Source organism: Muntiacus reevesi, chromosome 2 (genome assembly GCF_963930625.1).
Source record: "Muntiacus reevesi chromosome 2, mMunRee1.1, whole genome shotgun sequence".
In the NCBI taxonomy this organism is placed as follows: domain Eukaryota; kingdom Metazoa; phylum Chordata; class Mammalia; order Artiodactyla; family Cervidae; genus Muntiacus; species Muntiacus reevesi.
In genome coordinates, this window is record NC_089250.1 from 159,345,715 (window position 1) to 159,367,904 (window position 22,190).

General features: G+C 44.8%; 1 long non-coding RNA gene across 4 annotated transcripts in view; it reads right to left on the minus strand.

Moving 5' to 3' along the window:
• The window catches only part of LOC136160156 (uncharacterized), a 69,076-nt gene that overhangs the window by 21,467 nt on the left and 25,419 nt on the right, over positions 1-22,190 (minus strand). Inside the window, exon 2 of one of the 4 annotated variants that reach the window (XR_010661563.1) lies at positions 7,936-8,026. The exons of the other annotated variants lie outside the window; for them this stretch is intronic. This is a non-coding gene — a long non-coding RNA (uncharacterized lncRNA). The remainder of the gene's footprint in view (positions 1-7,935; positions 8,027-22,190) is intronic. 4 annotated transcript variants of the gene reach the window in all.

Consider the following 22,190-nt stretch of genomic DNA (forward strand, 5'->3'; position numbering starts at 1 on the left):
AGACAAGGGTCACTACGAATCCTGCAGCCATTAAAAAGGTAATAAGCAAATACATTGAGCAAATTTATCTTTCATAAATTCAACAACTTAAAAGAAATGGATCAATTCCTCAAACACCACAAACTACCAAAACTCAACCAAGATAAAATTAATAATTGGAATAGCCATATAACCGTTAAAGAAATTGAGTTTGTAGCTTTAAAAGCTTCTGAAAAAGAAATCCTCAGTTCTATGCTGGAGAATTCTTCCAAACACTTAAAAGAACTAACATAAAATTTACATCATCTTTTCCAGAACATAGAAGAGAGAACAGTTTCCAACTCATTTTATGAAGCTAGTATTACCCTGTTGTACCCAAACCAGACAAAAACAGTACAAGAGAAGAAAACCAAGAGACTTTCAGTTTCCGCTGTGCCATCTATAGAACTCAGCAGTCGCCACTGCATCATAGTAAATAAAAAGCTGAATAAACTGAAATATCAACAAATCTTCTAATATTCATCAGCGAAATGAGGCAGATTTCTGCTCCAAAAATTGGAGAAACAAACAGGAGGATACAGAAAATCACAAGTTAACAGAGCAGAAATCAGCGCAGCGGTAGGAAAACCTGAATTGTAATTGACAAATAGTTGGAGGCTCAGTGTGGACAAGTCTGTGAATTAAACTCTCCACCAGTTTAATTCACAGACATGGGGGTCCCTATGTTTTTGTGAGTCTTCTCTTCAGAGGATCCACCAGTGCATAATGGAGAAAAATCCCCTTGTGCTTCCAGCAGGGGATGGAAAAAGGAACCACTTTGAAATGTGCGGGAGAACTCTGTTCTTAACAAGCCTGTCCTCAAGCAAAACTATTTACTAGAGACCAACTTGCTGGGGTTTTATCAGAGCCCAATTGACCTAGGTGGGGAGAAATACTCAGCTCTAGCTTTCTCAGCCTTCCAGAAGGAAAATACTAATTTCAGTGTTCTCTAGCCATGCTGTCCCCACCAAAGTTGAGGGAGAGAAACAGATGAATTGGTCAAGTTCACAGACCAGGAGCATGGACTCACCAAAAGTCTGAGACCTAACCATGGGACTAAAGGACGCTTCCCCTCCCTGCATGTCTTACCAATACATTGCTAAATGCCTCTTTAAGGCAGTTCCTTTTACCAGTACATCATGTCTGGCTTAAAAAAAAATTACAAGGCATACTAAAAGTCCAAAAACAGTTTGAAGAAACTAAACAAGCATCAGAATCTGAGTCAGGAATGTTTAAATGATCAGACTAGGAATTTTTAAAAATTATCATTCATACGCTAAGGACTTTAATAGAAAAAGAAACCAACGTATAAGAAAGATGGGTTGTACAAGTGGGAAAATTCTAAGAGTCAAAAAGAAAAGCTGGAGATCAAAAACATTGTAACAGTCAAGAAGAATACCTTTAATAGGCTCATTAATAGGCTTGACATGGCTGATGACAGAATCTTTGAATGAGTATATCTCAACAGAAACTTCTAAAACTGAAGAGCAAAAAGTAAAAAAGACTAGAAAAAGTACAACAGAATATCCAAGAGCTGTGGGACAACTAGAAAAGGTGTGACATAAGTGTAATGGAAATACCAGAGGAGATGGAAAGGAGAAAGAAATGGGAACAATATTTGAAGTCACAATGACTAGGAATTTCTCTGAATTAATGACAGACACCAAACCACAGGAAGCTCGTAGAACATCAAGCAGGGTAAATGCCCCCAAAAACAAACAAACAAAAAAAACTACACACAGTATACATCATGTTCAAACTCCAGGAAATCAAAGACAAAGAAAAAATTTCTTGAAAGAAGCAGTGGGGGGCACTTTATTTATAGAGAAGCAAAGACAAGAATTATTCCAACTTCTCCTCAGAAAACATGCAAGAAGGAGGAGGACAGAGCAGCGTATTTTAAAGTGTTGAGAGAATTTACCCACCAATCTAGAATCCTATACTCTAGAAAGTATGCTTCAAAGCTGAGGGAGAAATAAAAATTTCCTCAGATAAACAAAAATTGACGGAATTTGTTACCAGTAGACCTGACTGTCAAGAAATGTCAAAAGTTCTTCAGAGAGAAGAAAAATTATATTGATCAGAAACTCAGATCTATATGAAGAAAGGAAGAGCACTGGAGAAAGAATAAGGGAAAGTAAAATAAAAAAGTTATTTTTGTTATTCTTAATGGATCTTATAAATGCAGTTTGTCCAAAATAATAGCTACAACGTATTACATTATGTATAAGGATATATAATCTAATACACATACACTCATGTGTGCTTACATATAAGCAAATTGAATGATATTAATGATACAAGGAATGAGAGGAAAGAGTCGAGACTTTTTTTGTTGTTTTTGTTATTATATGTCATTTTTGTAGTTATTATAAGGTACTTGCACTACCTGTAAAATGGTGTTTGAAAGTAGAGGACTTGAAGTAGTTGTAAATCTATATTGCAAATTCAAGGGCAACCATTAAAATGATTTTTTTTTTAAAGGAAGTATAATTGAAACATTAAGAAAGGTGAAAGAGAAATTACTTAAAATATTCAACTAAAGCCACAAAAGGCAGAAAAATTGTGAAGACAAAAGCAGAAACAAAGAACAAGGACATCAAACAGAAAACAGTCACATATATGGTATCTGTTGCTGTTCAGTCATTAAGTCAGGTTCCACTCTTTTGCGACCCCATGGACTATAGCCCACCAAGCTCCTCTGTCCATAGGATTTTCCAAGTAAGAACACTGGAGTGGGTTGCCATTTCCTCCTCCAAGGGATCTTCCTTACCCAGGGACTGAACCTGAATCATGCGTCTCCTGCATTGGCAGGCGGATTCTTTGCCACGGAGCCACCAAGGAATCCCTACATATGTGGTATATATTAATTCAATTATATCAGTAATCTCTTTACATGTCAATGATTTAAATATTCAAGCTAAAATATATTGTCAGAATGGATTAAAAAAAAGAGCTGAACTATATGCTGTTTGCAAGAAACTCACTTTTATGGATTAAACATAAAAGGGTGGAGAAAAATATACTGGGCTAACATCAATTAAAGGAAAGGAGGAATACCTATGTTAATTTCAGACAGACTAGGCTTCAGAGCAAGAAAAGTTATCAGGAATAAAGACAAGCATTACATAATGATAAAAGCGTCAACATTTTAAGAATATATAACAATTCTTAATGTGTATGTGCCTAATAACAGAGCATCAAAATACATGAAGCAAAAACAGAACTATAAGGAGAAAAAGAAAAATCCAATAATATAATGGAGACTCTAACACCTCTCTATCAAAAACAGATCCAGCAGGCAGAAAATCAGTAAGGACATAGTTGAAGTCAACAGTACCTTTGGTCAACCTCATATAACTGACATTTATAAGCAAGTTCATCCAGCAACAGCAGAATATACATTTTTCTCAAGCTCACATGGAGCATTCACCACGATAGACCACATCCTGGGACATAAAATACACTTTAACAAATTTAAAGGAAAAGGAAATCATGCAACATCAGCTTTCAGACAACAGTGGAGTTAAACTAGAAATTAACAACAGACAGAAGGCCAGAAAATCCCCAAACACTTGGAGGTTAAACAATACACTTGTAAATAACACATGAGTCAAATAAGAAATCTTAAGAGAAATTTTAAAATATATTTTAATGAAATGAAAATGCAATTTATCAAAATTTGTGGGATGCAGTGAAAAGAGTGCTTAGAGGGAAATTTGTAACACTGAATATATGTATTAGAAAAGAAGAAATATAAAAAATCAATCATTTAAGCTTCCATACTATAAAACTAGAAAAAGAGCAAATCAGCATAGGAGAAAACCCAGGTGACCTTGGATGTGGCAATGACTTTTTAAAATACAATACCAAAGGCACCATCCATGAAGAAGTAATTGATAAGCTTGACTTCATTGAAATTAAAAGCTTCTGCTTGATAAGGTAATGTCAAGAGGAGGAAAAAATATTTGCAAAAAATGCATTTGATAAAGGACTATTATCTTAAATATACAAACAACTCTTAACACTCAACAATAAGAAAACAACCAATCTGATTTAAAAATTGGCAAAAGATCTGAACAGATCTCAGCAAAGAAGACATACAAATGGCAAAAAATGTATGAGACCACATTCCACATCATATACTACCTCAGAAATGCAAATTAAAACAATGAGATGCTACTACATACCTATAGAAATGGCCCAAATCCAAAACACTGACAATGTACACAGAAGGACTTGCCCAGAAATATTTATAGCAGTTTTATTCATGATTGCTAAAACTTGGAAACAACCACGATACACTTCAGTAGGTAAGTGAATAAATAACATTCCAGACACGACTTTGTGACTGAACAACAAAAATCCACCCAATATTCCAGATAGTTGAATATTTTCAGTGCTAAAAAGAAAAGAGATATTTGTCTGTTTGTTCACTAATGAATCCCAAGTGCCTGGAACTATGCCTGGTACACAGTTCCTGGTGTATATTTTTTTATTGAATGCAAGACACTCCATTCCTTAGCCCGCCAGCCGAGGGGACTATGTCATGCCAGGATTACCCAGCAGATGGCGGCCGAGGAACACTAGAGAGAGCTGGGAGCCTACACACTGAACGCAAGATTCCTCCCAATTAAGTCCAAGATAACAACCGGCAGACAAAATCAAGTCCAACTTACTCCTAACACAGACTTGTATTCATGAAGAAGAGGCTGTATGTAGGAGGTGAGCTGCTGAGCTGATAAAGCCTTTATCTACTATCAGAGGTTGTTTACACACAATTCAGGGATGAAAAAATGAAAACAGCTGTTGAGAAGAACTGAAGTCAGAGTCCTCCCACGGTGGGAAAAAAAAAAGCAGTGAAGAAAGCTTATGGTCATGGATCTGCATCAGTCCTCCAAAGGATGGAAAAGTGACATATGACTGCTATACCACCAAAGGACAGAAATGACACTAACACTTCTTCCTCTGAACATTCCCGAAGATGCCCTCTTACAAGAACCCGAGTCTCCCTCTGCTCCAACATCCTCTGAACCCCTGCCAATCTGTGCTCTTCCTGGGTGCTTCTGTTACCCATGCAATCAGGGAATTGAATTGCAGGGGTAACAAACCCTTCAAAAGCCAAGTTCAAGGTGATTCTTGGATCAAATTCAGCCTCAGAATGTGACAGCTTAGGGGGAGGATCCGAGATAGATACTGCTTATGAATCTGAGTCTGCTGACCCAGAACTATCCCAGCCAGCTGGTCAACCTGCTTACTGCTATACTGATAACAAGAGCTAGCATTTATGTTTCCTGTGTGCCCTGCATGTGCTGCGCGCATCACCTGCATTTTCTCATTAATCCTTAGAGCATCACTTCCAAGTACACACTGTTCTCTGTATCTCACAGGTGACACAAGAGACGTGTTATTTGCCCCAGGACCCAGCACGTTGCTTACACGCTCACCCTTAATCCCTGGGAGGATGGGAATCTGCTGAAAGGCACCAGAGACCCCGATGGACCTCAGAGAACATTTAATCCAGCCCCTTCTCTTCAGACGGAAGAACTGAGGACCAGAGTGGGGAAGGGACTGACCCAAGTTCACGCAGGGATCTCGGAAGCCTGCCCAAGCACTACTCACTGAGAACTACCCTGCACCTTAACATTCTTGGCTAGTGTTAGGAAAACCTCTTCATCCCCGAGTCACAGGCTTTATTTAATTTCCCCCAGACTCCAAATGTGCTTCAGTCCTGCTGGCACTAAACACTCTGTGTAAGATTGTGTCACAACAATATAGCTCTTGTTTCAGGAGTTTCATCAAGTAGCAGACTGTCCAGCCAGGATCACTCATGAATTCTGGCTTTTGCAGCTGGTGTCTTTGGCCAGAGCCACTCAACCTGAGCTGGTTTGCTCGTTGGTTAAAGGAGAATACCAGTATTCGTGAAAGGGTGTGTTATATTCTAGGCCAGTGCTATATAATACAAATATAAAACGAGCCACAAGTGCAAGCCACATTGTAATTAAAATTTTTCACAGTAGCCGCATGAAATGAAGTAAACAGGAGCGTCAAAGCACTTGACATGCACACATCATTATTAATTTCCATAATTTGTTTCATTTAAGAATCTGTCTGCCAAGTAGGAGATGCAAGTTCAAGTCCTAGGTCCAGAAGATCCCCTGGAGAAGGGACTGGCAACTCACACTAGTATTCTTGCCTGGGAAATCTCATGGACAGAGCAGCCTGGCAGGCTACAGTCCATGGGGTCACAAAGAGTTGGACTGAGGCAGAGTGGGGATCGCAGGTAAGGTAGCTGAGACACAGGGGCCTGGGCTCTCCAGAGGTTCTGGGGGGAGTAAGGACCCACCTCTTCTCCCTACATGGGGAGATGGTTGCTTCTAAATTCATCTTCTGTGTGTCCCCATTTAAGCATCCGTTGGGATTTAGCTGGGGCGAAAGGAAACCATCAAAGGGGCTACTAGGGCATGTGAATGAACTCACATGCATCCAACAATCAAAGCACCACACACCAACAACTGAAGGCCTCCATGGCATCCCCTCGGACCAACAACTGGTGAGTTGCCTCCCATACCCCGCAACCATATCCCACATCCACAACACATGTACCCAACAACCAGCATGCTTTACACACACACTGAGAGCTTTTACTGCCCCATCCAACCAAAAGGCTTCCCCCCACCACACACACACATTCTCAGTAATCAAAGAGCTTCACACACCCTCTTAATAATCAAAGCACTTCATACCAAAGAGCTTCACACACACACACTCTACCAACCAAAGGGTTCACACACCCACTCACACTTTCCCCACAACCAAGCACTTCACACCCCCCCCCCCCCCGAGTTTTACTCCCCTAACCAAGGTGCTTCTTACACACCCCCAAGAGCAAAACGCTTTACTCCTCCACACAACAGCCAAAGCTGTCCATACAGACACCCCCACCAAAGAAAACCCCAAGTACTTTGATTTGTTTGCCACAGCAGCAGGTACTTGAACACCAAGACGTTCAACTGCGACTTTCTTTTCAGATTAATGAGCAGAGAAAGATTGGAGGAGGGAGGGGGAGGATGGCGGGAGAGAGCAATTACACCCGAATCTTTTCTCTGTTGATTAGGGATTCCTTCTCCAGCCTGCTTTGGCTCCAGCTAAATCTTTTTCTAATGAGATGTGGCTTATCCAGATCAGGGCGCTGAGAAAAAAGTTGCAATTAACTTTAAGAAGAAAAGAAGTGAGTGAGAGAAAGAGAAGGGAAGGGGGAGGGCGAGGCCGGGAGATGGTGAGTGGGGGCAGGGAAAGGGGCGGGGCTGGCATTCCCGGAAGAGCTGGGTGTACCCCGGGGGCACAGGACCCAGCTTCCATCAGCTCCTTTGATTGCAGACTTTAGGAGCAATCCTTGATGATCTTTATGCCTGCAGGATTGGCCTCTGGGGTGCTCCAGGCTCAAGTCAAGCATTGGGAAGGCTGGGTCTTCTCTGGGTGGGGTGGGGGGCTGGGGTCCAGGGCCTGCACCCCTGACATCTGGCGGGGATTCTGGGGAAGAAGGGCCGTCTCAACTGCATCTCTTTCACACCTGAGCTGTGCCTTCTGTTCGCTGACTCCTGCAAAGACACGGGGCCTAGGTCACAGGTTAGGAACCTCTATGACCCCCGGGGGTCCAGCCAGCATGAACTCTTTTCTCAAGTGCTGACTGCAGCACTTGACCCTGGCAGCCAGAAGCAGTTCTGGACTGGGTTTGTGGTACTGACAGCCAAGCTGGGGTCTCCCCAACTCACCTCACTGGTCCTACTGGGAGTGGGGTCCCGATCTCTTTTCCTGTGAGCCACAGAGAAGGGTGGAGAGGGTCTGAGATTGAAAGAGAGGTTTCATGTAGAAATGTGAGAAAGCCTCCAGCCCCTAGAAGCAGCACAGGTTTACCTTCATTTGCTTCTCTGTCCAATAGCATCAAGCTCGACCAAGTGACAAGCGCAGGAAAGCACCCCCTCTCCCTGGCGCTGGGTTTCTTCATCTGCTAAGAGATGTAAGGGGGTGAGGTGGGCATCAGCTCTTGCGAGATCTCCAGTCCTGATGCCCTGAGATCTCGCGAGAGGTGCAGACACACACTAGAGATCCCGGCGAGAGGCAGAGGCTTAGTTTCTTCATCTGCTAAGAGATGTAAGGGGGTGAGGTGGGCATAAGCTCTTGTGAGATCTCCAGGCCTGATGACCTGAGATCCCGCGAGAGGTGCAGACACACAATAGAGATCCCGCGAGAGGCAGGGGCAGCCTCTGGAGATCGGGAGCCTCTCATGGGTGATTCAGGCTTTCCATGCTCTGCTTTTTGCGCCCACAGGACTCTTCCACCCCCTGCCGTTCTTATCCAAGTGGAGACTGGGTTTCGCCCTGTTTGGCAATAAATACTGAGCACTGCCTAAGGGCGGCACGGTCTTTTCCCATCTAATGGACTTCCCCTACAAATTAGGAAGGGTTTGTATTGCTGGAGACTCAGTGGGAAAAAGTGAGCTGAGGTCCTTGAATCTTGCCTCACCTGACAAGCTTCCTTGATTCCCAAGGAAGAAGGGCCTCTGTGTGTTGGAACCAGACACACGGTTCCCTCGGCGGTATGTTTGGGTGACCTCTTACCAAATAAGCTATGGAGATGACACTGGGCCAGGGGACAAGGGAGCTAATGCCGCTTTTCCTGTGCCTAGCTTCCAGAGAGATCAACTTCAAGGCCCAGAAATTTCCTTGAGTCTGGTCCCCTAGATTCACGATCAGCCCTCCTTTGTGCCTCTGTCTGTCCTCCACCCTGTTAGCTGAGGAAGACAGTCCTCGCTTTCTCCTATCTCTCTCTTTGGCTGTTGGCAATCTAATAAGCATATGTACTAGAAATACTAGCTGGAGTGTTAAGTTAGAAATTCTTCTTAAACATATAGTAAGGTCAGATGAAGGGGAAAAAAAAAACCCAGAAAACAAAACAGAAAACCCCGAATCAGAAATTGGACACAGGAGGGCAGATGTAGACTGAACAGGAAGTGCTGGCCCTAGGCTAAATGAAACAGCTGTCACCATTGTTCTGGACTGAAAACTGCCTTTGCAAACTCCATGCGGGCCAGGCTCAGAAAGCAGATGTTAGTAATTACAGCACATGAAACGCAGGGCACAGGATTAGGCAAGTGACGAAAAAGAAATGGTACCAGTAGATTTATAACTCGCTCCGGCAAATCTGTTTGGGCTGGTGGGGGTGGGCATGGCAGCCTCCCTGCAGACGCCCCCAGCCAGTCCCCTTACTAGTTTGGCATTTTGGCTTCTGGGATTATCTCAGAATGGAGGGATTGTTGAAACTGTTTTAGGGGAGTGGGCTGTGGGAGACCTTTCCTGGCTACCTTTCTGGGGACCCTAGGCCTATAGGACTACAGCCTGTTGCCTCTGATCTGAAGAAAAACATCAAATCCTAAAATACCCAACCCAAACACCAAAGGGCAGAACAATCACTCCTAAATGAAATCATCCCTGAATATGCATTGGAAGGACAGATGCTGAAGCTGAAGCTCCAGTACTTTGGCCACCTGATGTGAAGAACTGACTCATTGGAAAAGACTGTGATGCTGGGAAAGACTGAGGGCAGGAGGAGGAGGTGACAGAGTTTGAGATGGCTGGCTGGCATCACCGATTCAATGGACATGAGTTTTAGCAAACTCCAGGAGATAGTGAAGGACAGGGAAGGCTGGCATTCTGCAGAGCATACGGTCACAAAGAATCAGACACGACTGAGCGGCTGAATAACAACAGCAACAACAACAGGCAGACGAATCCTGGAGTTGGATGCCTCACTGGTAAACAAGACCTCAGGGACACAAAGCCAGGCAGCCATCTTCAGAGCTCTTGCTTTACCAAGGGGTTCATGTTTAAAATCCAGGAGCTCAAGTTCTTTGCAGCTGAAATTGATTCACACTTTAAAGTCAGCCAGCCCCCAGCGCCTGGGAGGAGGCAAGAGAGAGCCGGGAGAATGTTGGGACAGTTGAAGAAAGTAAGAAAAGCAAGTTTCTTGGGTTAATTACATAAGTAGCAAAGGCAGAGAGTCTTCGCATGTTTTCTTGAACATTCTTCAGTGCTTTTCCATGTGAGCCAGAGTTGTAAAAAGCAAAACAACACACACTCACTCACATCCACCCCAAAGCCTCCCATCCCACCACCCCCTAGAAAGGACGTCTCTAAGAAAGGTTAGAAAGAAGGTAAAGCATGTGTTTGCCATCTTTACGCCTGATATGGAAACCATATGCTTAAATACACTAGCAAACATACTTAATATAACACTCTCTTTTATTAAATGTGGTTTTATAAACGCTCTCCCCAGCCAGGGCACCTTTGCCGTGCTGGAGGCTGGAACTTGGCAAAATAATCTTCCCGCTGTTACATCTATTGATACACATTTTTTGAAAATGAGTCTCGGACCCTTGGAAAATAGACTGGTTCTGATTATTATTGCAAGCGGGAAGGGGCACACAAGGGCATCTTTTTTCCTCTGATAAATTAAAAGAACTGTAACGGGTGCTTTCTGCAACCTGTAAAAGGGCAGAGCCATCTGTGATTCATTTAGCAGCTCCTTACAGAAGATTTATTTGATTAATTCGGTCAGAAGAGAGAGAATATGGATTTTCCCCTGCTCTGAGAGACGCATTCGCACTCACACTTGCACACATGCACCCACCCATGGGCAGACATCTCAGGAATGAAAAATGACTAATCGTGTTATTGGAACTGGCCAACGCGGGGCCCTGGTGGTGAGATCGAAGGCTCCCACCCTGCTGATGGGAGGGCCGGTTTCAGAGGAGATTTAATATCCTTAGGCCCAATGCCACCAGAGGGTGACCCTAGAGAAAAATAATACTGTGGACCCTGAATCACATTTACTGGGCACTGACACTGGTGCCAGGCTCTGTGCTGAGCTCTTTGTATGCATTACCTCATTGCATGGTCTCAACCAGCCCTCTCCAAGGAAGCACTATTTCATTTCTGCTTTACAGGCAGGGAGACTCCCCTATTCCCAGCAGGCCTCTGCTCGAAATTCTTTACAATTTTTTTAGAGGGTATTTTACTTTCTCCATGCCTCTACCATGCAGATGGAGGCCATGTCCAGCATCAGTCTCATGGCAGATAAACTTTAACGCAGTCATCTGCCTTGACTGTGCTTCATGCCCTGTGGATTTCAGTTCAGTGTTGACAGAGCAAGACGTTCTTTAGAGTTTATTTCTAGTCTCAAGGTGGAGAGCTGGCCTTGATGTTATCTAACTGGCCTTGGGGGATCTCTAACTGGCATCCCCAAACTCCATAAGCAATTAATGGTCTGCAGACCACTGCCAATTCCCAATGGGTGGGAACAGACTTTGAGATAGGTCTTCAGAGATGGTAAAGAAGACAGCACAGAAAAGAAGACTCAGAAAATCATACAAGATCTGAGCCAAAGAGGACTTTGGAGATCTATGTCAGGAGTGGCAAGCATAGGGCAAGAAAGGTGGCTATGCCCTCCTTCCCAAGCTCAGAGCAGACATTGCTAATCGATCCCAGCTCTCTCTCTCTCCTGCTAACCCCCCAAATCCTTCTCAACCTAGTGATTGTCTGGCTTCTCTGTCTGGTATTCTCTGCATCCACTGCAGTGGAGCTGGTGGTATAGTGGAAGCCAAGGTACAGTGGGGTCAGAAGCCTCTGCCTTTTGCCAGGTCTCTGAGAATCCCCATGGACAGAGGAGCCTGGCAGGCTATAGTCCATGGGATTGCAAAGACTTGAACATGACTGAGTGACTAAGCATGCACACACACACTGCTCTCTCCCAGGCTCCTCACCACATGGGATGGCACTGAAGCTGCTCTGCAGGTAGGATGAAAGGTATCCCTGGGAAAGTGTAGAAGACTGAAATTTCACTGCAACTTTGAGAGTCCCTTGGACTGCAAGATCAAACCAGTCAATCATAAAGAAAACCAGTCCTGAATATTCTTTGGAAGGACTGATGCTGAAGTTGAATCTCTAATAATTTGGCCACCTGATGCAAAGACCTGACTCATTGGAAAAGACCCTGATGCTGGGAAAGACTGAAGGCAGGAGAAGGAGATGACAGAGGATGGGATGGTTGGATGGCATCACTGACTTGACAGACATGAATTTGAGCAAGTTTTGGGAGTTGGTTATGGATAGGGAGGCCTGGTGTGCTGTAGTCCATGGGGTTGCAAAGAGTTGGACATGACTGAGCAACTGAACTGAGCTGAACTGAACCCCTAAACTGGGACAGACTTGGAGAGCTTGAACCGGTTTATGATTTGGAGATTAAGATTCTAGAAAGAAGTGGAAGGTTTCGCTTTGGAGACATGAGCATCTGCAGACTCTCTCCACTGCAGCCTTTCCCACCTCCCTCTCACTTTCTGGACCACAGGAAATGCCTAGATCAAAGACAACCAGGATGCAGAAGGCCAAAGGTATTGAGCACTTGTCCGGGCTGGTTGCAGGCTCTCCCCCGTGTCCTCAGACTTTTCTGCCAGGCAGAAATTCTCTCTGGGAAAAATGATGGTTTCATGAATAGAAGGAGGGATCTTCAAGCTCAGAATTTCTGCCTCTCATGGGGACCTTTCTTGCTGGTTCCCTCCTAGGATCTGAACTAAAATCTTTCTCTACTTGGTGTGGCCCAAGAGGGAATCTGAGGCTCATTACCTAGTTCCAAGAGGGAATCTGAATGTCTGATTGGTAGAAACAAGCCTTTCCATAGAAGTGAAGCTGAGGATCAGGACTGATGCTGAGGATCAGGACTGATTCGGAGAATCAAAGAAACCTGAAGGCCAAGCCAGTATTCCTAGCTGTGTGATTTTGAGCAAGCTAGATAATCTCTCTGTGCTTCAGTTTCTTTCTCTGTAAAATAGAGGTAATAATAACACCTGATAAAGGTTGTTGTGAGGATTAAATGATATACAGCCCTTAGAACAGGGACTGGCATCTAGTATTAAGGAAGCATTATCTTCCAAATTTCCATCAACTGATGTATGGATAAACCAGATGTGGTGTATCCATACAATGAAATGTTATTCACCTATAAAAAGAAATGCAGTGTAGATATATGGATCTAGGCAGTACAGATACAATGTGAATGAACTTGGAAAATACTACAGTAAGTCAGAGAAGCTAGACACAAAAAGTCACATATGGTATGATTCCATTTACATGAACTGTCTAGAACAGGTAAACCTACAGAGATAGAAAGTAGATTGATCATTACTCAGGGCTAGTGGGGGGCTTCCCAGGTGGCACAGTAAAGAATTCACCTATCAATGCAGAAAGACACAGGAGATGCAAGAGGCATGGGTTCAATCCCTGAGTTGGGAAGATCTTCTGGAGTAGGAAATGGCAACCCACTCCAGTATTCTTGCCTTGGATATCCTATAACCAAAGGAGCCTGGCGGGCTATAGTCCAAGGGGTTGTAAAGTCGGACACAGCTGAAGTAGCTGAGCATGCATACACACAGGGCTGGTGGTGGGTGGAAAGATAGAGAGGTGGGGTACCTTTGTGGGGAGGCTGAACATTGTGAAGGAACTGAATTCTCCTCCATTCCTGCAAGCCACCTATAGGTGCCACCATTGTTTTTAGAATTAAGTATTTAGGGGAAAAAAAAAGACAAATGGCCATGTATGAGGGGCACTGGGCAGTGTCCAGTGCTGGGCTCTCGACCTCACTTGGCCACTCACCAACCATGTGACTTAAGGAAACAAATTTAACTTCCTGGGACTGCAGGGTTTTCAACTATAATATGAGACGATGGAGGCTGTGATCTCAATGTCCCCCAAGCAAAAACCTTCAGCCTATAATAATGGTCATAGACTGATAATGGTCAGTGATGATGATGATGGTCCAAACATTTTTTTAAAATTATTTTTTATTTTTGGTTGCACCGAGTCTTCACTGTTGCACACTGACTTTCTCTATATGCAGCGAACGGGGGCTGCTCTTCACTGTGGTGCACAGGCTTTTCATTGCAGTGGCTTCTTTTGTTTTGGGGCACAGGCTCTGTGGCTCAGTAGTTTCCGCACTCAGGCTCAGTGGTTGTGGCACACAGGCTTATTTGCCTTCATGGCTTGTGGAATTTTCCCGGACCAGGGATTGAACCCATGTCCCCTGCACTGGCAGGTGTATTCTTATCCACTGTACCACCAGGGAAGTTCAATGGCCCAAATCTTTTTACCAATTAGGAAAACCCATCTGGCTGTTCCAAAGCTGTGGGTACAGGTTCCTTGGAGTAGAACTTGTCCCTTCTGTTCCAAGGGTCTTGAGTTATAGGCTCCCAGTCTGATGCTCAGAGCACAGAGGCCAGAGAAGGACTTCATTATCACTTCCTCCTGATTCTCCTCCAGAAGGAAGTATTAATGTGGTTCCTTTCTTTCTTTGGGGATGGAGATATTGCACTGGCTAGTGTCCCTCAAAAAGTTCATGTCCTCCAAAAGCTGTGCATATGATCTTACTTGGAAATAGGGCCTTTGGGGATATAATCAAGATGATGGTCATAATGGATTAGGGTGGACTTGATCAAGTGAGATAGTTGGACACCATCACTGACTCAATGGATTCAAATTTGAGCAAACTTTGAGAGATAGTGGAAGACAGAGGAGCCTGGTGTGCTGCATGCAGTCCATGAGGTCTCAAAGAGTCAGACATGACATAGCAACTAAACAATAGCATGAACAATCAAATGACTGGTGTCATTATAAGAAGAAGGAAGTTTAGAAACAGAAATACATAGAGACAGAGGGAAGAGAAGGCAAGGTGAAGATGAAGAAGGCAGAAATGGGAGTTATAAGTGCCACAGCCAACAAATAACCAAGGATTTCTAGCAATCACCAGCAGCTAGGAGAGAGGCATGGAAAAGATTTTCCCTTGGAGGCTCCAAAAGACACCTACTCTGATGACATCTTGATCTTGGACTTCTAGCCTCCTAAATAGTGAGAAAGTACTTTTATTTTGTTTTAAGTCACACAGTTTGTGAGGGTGAAAGTTACTCAGTAGTGTCTAACTCTCTGCGACCCCTTGGACTATAGAGTCCATGGAATTCTCCAGGCCAGAATAGTAGAGTGAGTAGCCTTTCCCTTCTTCAGAGAATCTTCCCAACCCAGGGATTGAACCCAGGTCTCCTGCATTGCAGGTGGATTCTCTACTGTCTGACCCAGTTTGTGGTACTTTGTTATAGCAGCCCTAGGAAACCCATGTGGGGCTGGGGATTCCTATTCTCCCAAGTGTCAGGATCATCCTGGTGAATATTGGGAGGCAGTAAGAGAGAATGCTGTCATGTGGACACTGTTACCTTTGTCCACCCAATAGGATCACGTGACTGCTTTATCAGATGATGCTTCCCCCTGGCCCATGATGTTAGTAGAGAATTAGGCAGCAGAGACTGGGAACCACATTCTCAGACTGGAATAGAATAAGGCTGCACTTGAAACAGGGTTTCCCCATATAATTTTTACCATGATTAATCTTGCATTGCAACCTAGTACACACATCCACAAAATGAAGTTCATGTAACAGTACTTCTTACTTACACTTTGATATTTTCTATTCTGTATTTTTAAAATGTCGATTTTTGTCCCATAAATTGACTTATAACCCACCAGTTGAGTGTAATCTACAGTCTGAAAAACACTTTGAGTTGGAGAAGTGTGGAAATGGTAAGATCTGCCTCTCTAAGCCTATTCTCTTCATATTTCTTTACACTCAGGAAAAGTCTTACCATGAGCCACCTTATTCATTCATCAAACACTTATTAGTGTCTACTCAGGCTTTGAAAGGGTTGGGGGCAAGGAGAGAGAAGAGATACCAAGATATAAGCAATGCTAATAGAGCCAGTCTCATATGCTCTGTATTGCATTAAGCATATTATATGGATTTTTCTCATTTAATGCTTAGTCATTAACTGCTGAGTCAGACACTTAAGAAAACAGAAAGACAAAGGTTTGAATTCTAATCAGTCCAACCTCAAAGTTCAATGAGCTAAACCACTTGACTCTTTACGATAGAAGGAAAAAGGCTCATTTATGAAAGTTTGAAAAAATACAGCAAAAGTTGACTTCTCTTCCTAGCCATGACCACTGTCAACAGATCAAAGGGTGTCTATTCAGACCTTTCCCTATATGTTTACATGAGTCCAATGAGAAATATAATTCTCTTTTTAGTTTGTACTCATAGGAGTTTATGAGAACTGATAACACTATTCCAGGATTTTTCACCCCTGCCTATTCCATAGACCAACTACTCCAGTTTATACCTTCTTGCCCTATTTCTGGATGTTAAACTTATTCCTAAATTTTAATTATTACAGAAGTACTTTTTTGTATATGGGGCTTCCCTGGTGGCTCAGTGGTAAAGAACCCACCTGCCAATGCAGGACATGTGGGTTTGATCCCTGGGTCGGGAAGATCCTCTGGAGAAGGAAATGGCAACCCACTTCAGTATTCTTGCCTGGGAAATCCCACGGACAGAGAAACCTGGTGGGCTACAGTCTATGGGGTAGCAAAAGAATTGGACATGACTTAACTAACAACAATAATTTCTCTACTATGAATCTTTGTTCACATATGTGACAGTTTCCCCAAGGTAGATTACTAGAAGAGAAAGAAAGTACTAAGTGGAAGAATATATGCTTTTTAATAAATACTGCCAAATTCTCCCTTCAAGAGTCTATATGATTTATATGTTCACCATCAGTGTGTGAAAGTATGTTTTCCTGCAGCTTCACTACAGAGGATATTATCAATTATTTCAACTTGTGTTCATCTGATGGGTACAAAAATATTCTCCTTGTTGATTTATGTTCCCTTTGATTACATAAGTTGAGCTTGGCATCTGTGACAAACGTGGAATCTGCCGTATACACCAATATCCAAACACCGCTCAACCTTCCCAAATAAGAGTAACTTCTCTCAGGGTTATCACAAGTCACAGAGCACCTCTGGGCAGATTAGTTAAAGGGGCTTCTTCCCCAAGACATGTTACTTCTATCTGTTGGAAAAGTGTTATAATACATTGATTATTAGACATTTTATCCCAGTCCAGAGAAATGGAACAAATATATAAATCTACCATACCTAAGAGGTGATTGGCACCTCCTTGCTGGGGAGGGGAGGGTGCCCTGCTGCAGTGCACAACCTGCCCAACTGTACGGAGTCATCCTGCTCTTAACTTCTGGACAGTCTCCTTGGGTACACAGTCCCCGTCTGCATCCTCTGGCAGAAACCTGGTGTGAGTAATGAGCCTCCGGTCCTGGCTTCTCCACCCCCATCTCTCTGGTTGACTTTAGATTTGTCCTAATATCTTGCTCAACCTTCATGACATCTTATTCTCTGTCTTCCTCCTGAATGAGGTTTAAAGGAAATTTTTGCCTGTAGGGAGCCTTTGAAGAGTCAGAAGTTTCCTTGCAGATGTGTTTTTAATACTATGGGAGTACATTAAAGTTGACATGATCTAACAGCATTCACTGTGTTTTTTTACAGGCTGGTGGTTCTGGGCTCATTCAGACAGCCATCCGGAAGTGTACCAGGCCTGGGCTGTGCCTGCCCTTGGAGGGCGCACCCCAAGGGGCAACCCCAGGATTTCTTGGCATCCTGTGCCATCTGGACTTGCTTTGCACAGTCACAGAGTGGCTCGTGTGCCCACTCCATGTTTCTGGGGCCAGAACCAAGTGAACACCTTGGAAGTTGTACTATTCTTCTGCCCTAATTGGTCTCAGTGCGGAGCCTGGTGTGTGGGTGGTCTGCAGTGAGCTACAGCAGTCAGAAGAGACAGATAAAGGCCTGCCATTCCTCAGGTAACCTGGCAGGGGTAAGGATGCAAGGACAGGGATCTCAGAGCCACAGGGTTGACTGAGATTTTTCTGTAGACTCCTAAGCACTTCTGCAATTTCTAAGAGTCTCATGACATGGTGAAGATGCTCCCGAAAAGATCACTTGGGCTGACTGATACTTCACATTCCTTTGCAGTGATCTGGAATGACATCAGCTGGAAGTGGTGACGCCGATTCTCTCGTGGTGGTCAGAAGCTGCCAGAAGGGCAGGACTGCAGCTAAAACTGATGTATTAAAATAAGAGTGTAATTAGTGCATGATAAGTACATTTGCTGGGTAAACAAACAGCTTTCAAAATGTAGAACTATATGGAAGAGTAAAATAATTGAACGTGTTCTTGGGAAGGAAGAAGCCCTTACTTTATGTAATAATAAATACTTTCGAATAGCACCTTTGTGCCAGGCTGTGTTGGGGCTGGAGACAGTGAAACCGGAGAAGATCCTTGTTCCCTAGTGTCTGATGTGCTTATAGTTAGGAGACAGAAAACAGGGCTACAAAAGTGATCGTGCTTAGGCACTTAGTAAATGGTAGTTAGCTAGTTATTTTTTATATGGTAGTTATTAAATATCCTACAACAGGGGATTGATTTAGTATATTTTTAATATACCCACACTTTATTTTGTAGTCATTATAAACATGGTTTTGAAGAATATTTTATGACATGGAAGAGAGCTCACAGTTCATTCATTCATTCATTCATTCATTCAACAGACATCAGTTGAGCACCTACCCGATGCCAGGTTCCATCCTGGACTCTGGAGACAGAGCAGGGGGCAGCACAGGTGAGATCAGACAGGCTCCCTGTTGTTCTGAAACTTATATCCTATTCAGGGGGACAGTTAATAAAAAAGTGCAAAAATACCCAAACAGGAAAAGGTCAGGTGGAGACAGCAAAGAAAGTGACATGGTTGGTGCCTGCAATGCAGGAGACCTGGGTTCAATCCCTGGGTCAGGAAGATCCCCTGGAGAAGGGAATGGCGGCCCATTCCAATATTCTTGCCTAGGATATCCCATGGACAGAGGAGGAGCCTGATGGGTTACTGACTGTGGAATCGCAAAGAGTCAGACACGACTGAGCAACTAACGCATAGGGGAGAGAGGAAACTGCTGTGGCCTGAGTAGTCCAGGAGGGCCTCTGGGAGGAGGTGACCCAGAAGGAACAATGGCCAAGAGGGAGCCAGGAGGAGAAGATAGGGAAGCTTTATGGAAACTTTAGGTCAGCTAGCCTTTCTTTAGCGTCACAGACTGGGAACCTGAGGTGACATGGCTTGGTGGGGATGTCGGTGGCAAAGCCAGGATTAGACCTTGAGTCTGGGCTTCCTGGACAGACAGTGCTCTTCCTACGCTGTGTGCCGGTTTGACTCTCATTAAATGTCCAGTGCTTTTATGGACCTAGGGCCACACAAAGGATATCTCTGCATCAAGCAGGTCTCAAGGGTTTCTATAAGTCCTACAGTGTGCGTGCTGCTGTGCCCAGAGCCGTGAAGAGTGTAACAGGCCAAACCAGGAGGGACCCACATCCATCTGCCATGTGGGAAAGTGAAAGCAGCCATGCCAGAGCGCACGGATGTGGGTACAGCATCCTGAGATGCTGCCAGCAAGCAGTGATCGAAGGAGGAGAGGTTGCCGAGGCCAGGCCGGAAGACTGAATTCTCATCCATCCACAGACAACAGCAGCCCCCACTTGGTCAGCCCCCAGCCCCTGGAGGGGAACAGGGTGAGGAGGGAGGTCTTTGGCCCTGCACCCAGGGATGGCGTGTCCCAGACCTTCCAGAAGCTCCAGCCAAGGGATGCAGCCACAGGAATGATACAGGACCAGCCTCACCCCTGCTCACTTCTGTTCCTTGTTGCTCTGCCATACCCCCCCCCATTGGCTTTGATCACAGTCTCACTGAGCTTGGCTGGGCTTCGAGGTCTCCTGCTGTGACGCCCCAGGCTGGGACTCCAGCTCACAGGGACTCTCTCTCTCTCTGTATCACAGCCTGGATCTGCCCTCCTGCCTGCTGGGCTGTGGCAGCAGCACCCCTAGGGACCCAGGGGGAGGTAACAAAGGAAAAAGGTAACTTTGGGTCAGATTGAAGAGAGGTTTGCCAGCCAAGGGCAGCTAGGCAGATGCACTTTGGTGGGCGATGGAAGCCACCTCACTCCTGGCTGTCTGAGTGGCATTTAAGACCTAAGAGAGGGTGGTTAGAGGTAGTCATCAGGAGTTCAGGCACCAGGTGGGAAGACCTGTTCACATTCCAGGATAAGCCATGTACTCCCCGGGTAATCATGGTCAAGAGCCTTAACCACTGTGGACCTCAGTTTGCTCATCTGTAGAATGGATATAAGAAGATTTGCTTCAGTATCTCAAGCACGCATTGCATGCTCAGTCATGTCCAACTCTCTGAAACCCCATGGACTATAGCCTGCCAAGCTCCTATAGGATTTTACCCCCAAGGACAGATTTTCCCAGCAAGAATACTGGAAGTGGGTTGCCATTTCCTCCTCCAGGGGATCTTCCTGACCGAGGGATTGATCCCATATCTCTTATGTCTCCTGCATTGGCAGGTGGATTCTTTACCACTAACACCACCTGGGAAGCCATTGCCTCATAAGATCTGCCAATGCCTGACACACAAATGACGTGGGTTCTATCCCAGGGTCAGGAAGATCCCTTGGAGAAGGAAATGGCAACCCGCTCCAGTATTCTTGCCTGGGAAATCCCATTGACAGAGAAGCCTGGTGGGCTACAGTCCACAGGGTCGCAAAAGAGTCGGACACAATTCAGTGACTAAACCACAAGGTTGTCTTGAGAATTGAGGATGTATACGCGGAAGCACTTGGCTCACTGTAATCAGTCTAAACTGTAGCTGTCAATGATGCTGAAGTCTCAGCTGGTTTGGGGAGGAATCAGAGCCAGCTCTTTCAAAGCACTCCCACAGTGGTTCTTGGAGCCTCTTTCTTGCCTTCGGCATGATTGGAGTCTAACTCGCTCTCTTGCACCCTGTTCTCTTTTCTCTTCTGGCTCGTGGCCCGGATTGGATGTCACTGCTTCTGAGGGACAGCCTTCATCCTCCTGTACCCAGCCTCTTTCTGCTGTGGTTCCTTCTGCTCTTAGCTGCCCCATGGCTCTTCCAGCCCTGCTCAGAGTCCTCGATGACTCCCCATGATGGCAGAGGAAATAGCAACCTCCTCAGCTTTTCATTTGGCTCAGCTGGTAAAGAATCCACCTGCACTTCGGGAGACCTGGGCTTGATCCCTGGGTTGGGAAGGTCCCCTGGAGAAGGGAAAGGCTACCCACTATAGAATTCTGGCCTGGAGAATCCCACGAAATATATTATAGGCCATGGGGTTGCAAAGAGTCGGACACAACTGAGCGACTTTCACTTCACTTCACAGCTTTTCATTTAAGACCCTTGGCAAACTGACCTCTTCTTAACTTTCCAGTCTTAGGTGGATCTGGGTAGTTTAAGCCTGAGTAGTTGGAATCTAGGCTTTGCTGCATCTGGACTGTGAAACCCTAGGGAATGTATATAACCTCGGTGCACTTTGGTTTTCTTATCTGTGATGTGGAAATAATTATCCCTGCCTTATCAACTTCACAAGGATGTTTGAAGGTCAGAGTGGGGATGGGTATGCTGACTCTACCTTGAAAGTGACTCACAGCTTCTGGACCACAGTGGAGTCCTTTGTTCTTGCCATTCCCTTCACCTGGAGTGCCTAGTCACCCTCAGTTACCATGGACCACATGGGCGCATCCTTCAGAGCCCAGGGCAAATGCCATGTCTTCCCTGAAGTCACTCTCATTACGCTGCCTGAAATGATCTCCCCTCTCCTGTTTCTTGTATTATGTTGCTTTTGTGTGTTTGCTGTTTTAGTCAACTCAGTTGTGTCTGACTCTTTGAGAGCCCATGGACTGTAGCCCACCAGGCTCCTCTGTCCGTGGGATTTCCAAGACAAGAATACTGGAGTGGGTGGCCATTTCCTACTCCAAGGGATCTTCCTGACCCAGGGATCGGACCTGCATCTTCTGTGACTCCTGCATCTCCTGCGTTGGCAGGCGGATTCTTTCCCGCTGAGTGAGTCACTGGGAAACCCAGTCATGTTGCTTCCTTGCTCTCAAACACCGTGAGAGGCCTCACAGTACCTGTCTTCCAGTACCTGCCTCACCTCCTTAGACAGTGAGCCCCTGGAGGACTGGACTAAAATCAGCTCTGGTTTTCCCATAGCAGATCATATCCCCCACACAATTGGTGCTTGAGAAGTACTTGTTGAAAGGATAGCTGACTGGATGCATGAATTAATGAATTTCGGTAGATGAGATGCACTGGAGGGGGAAGAG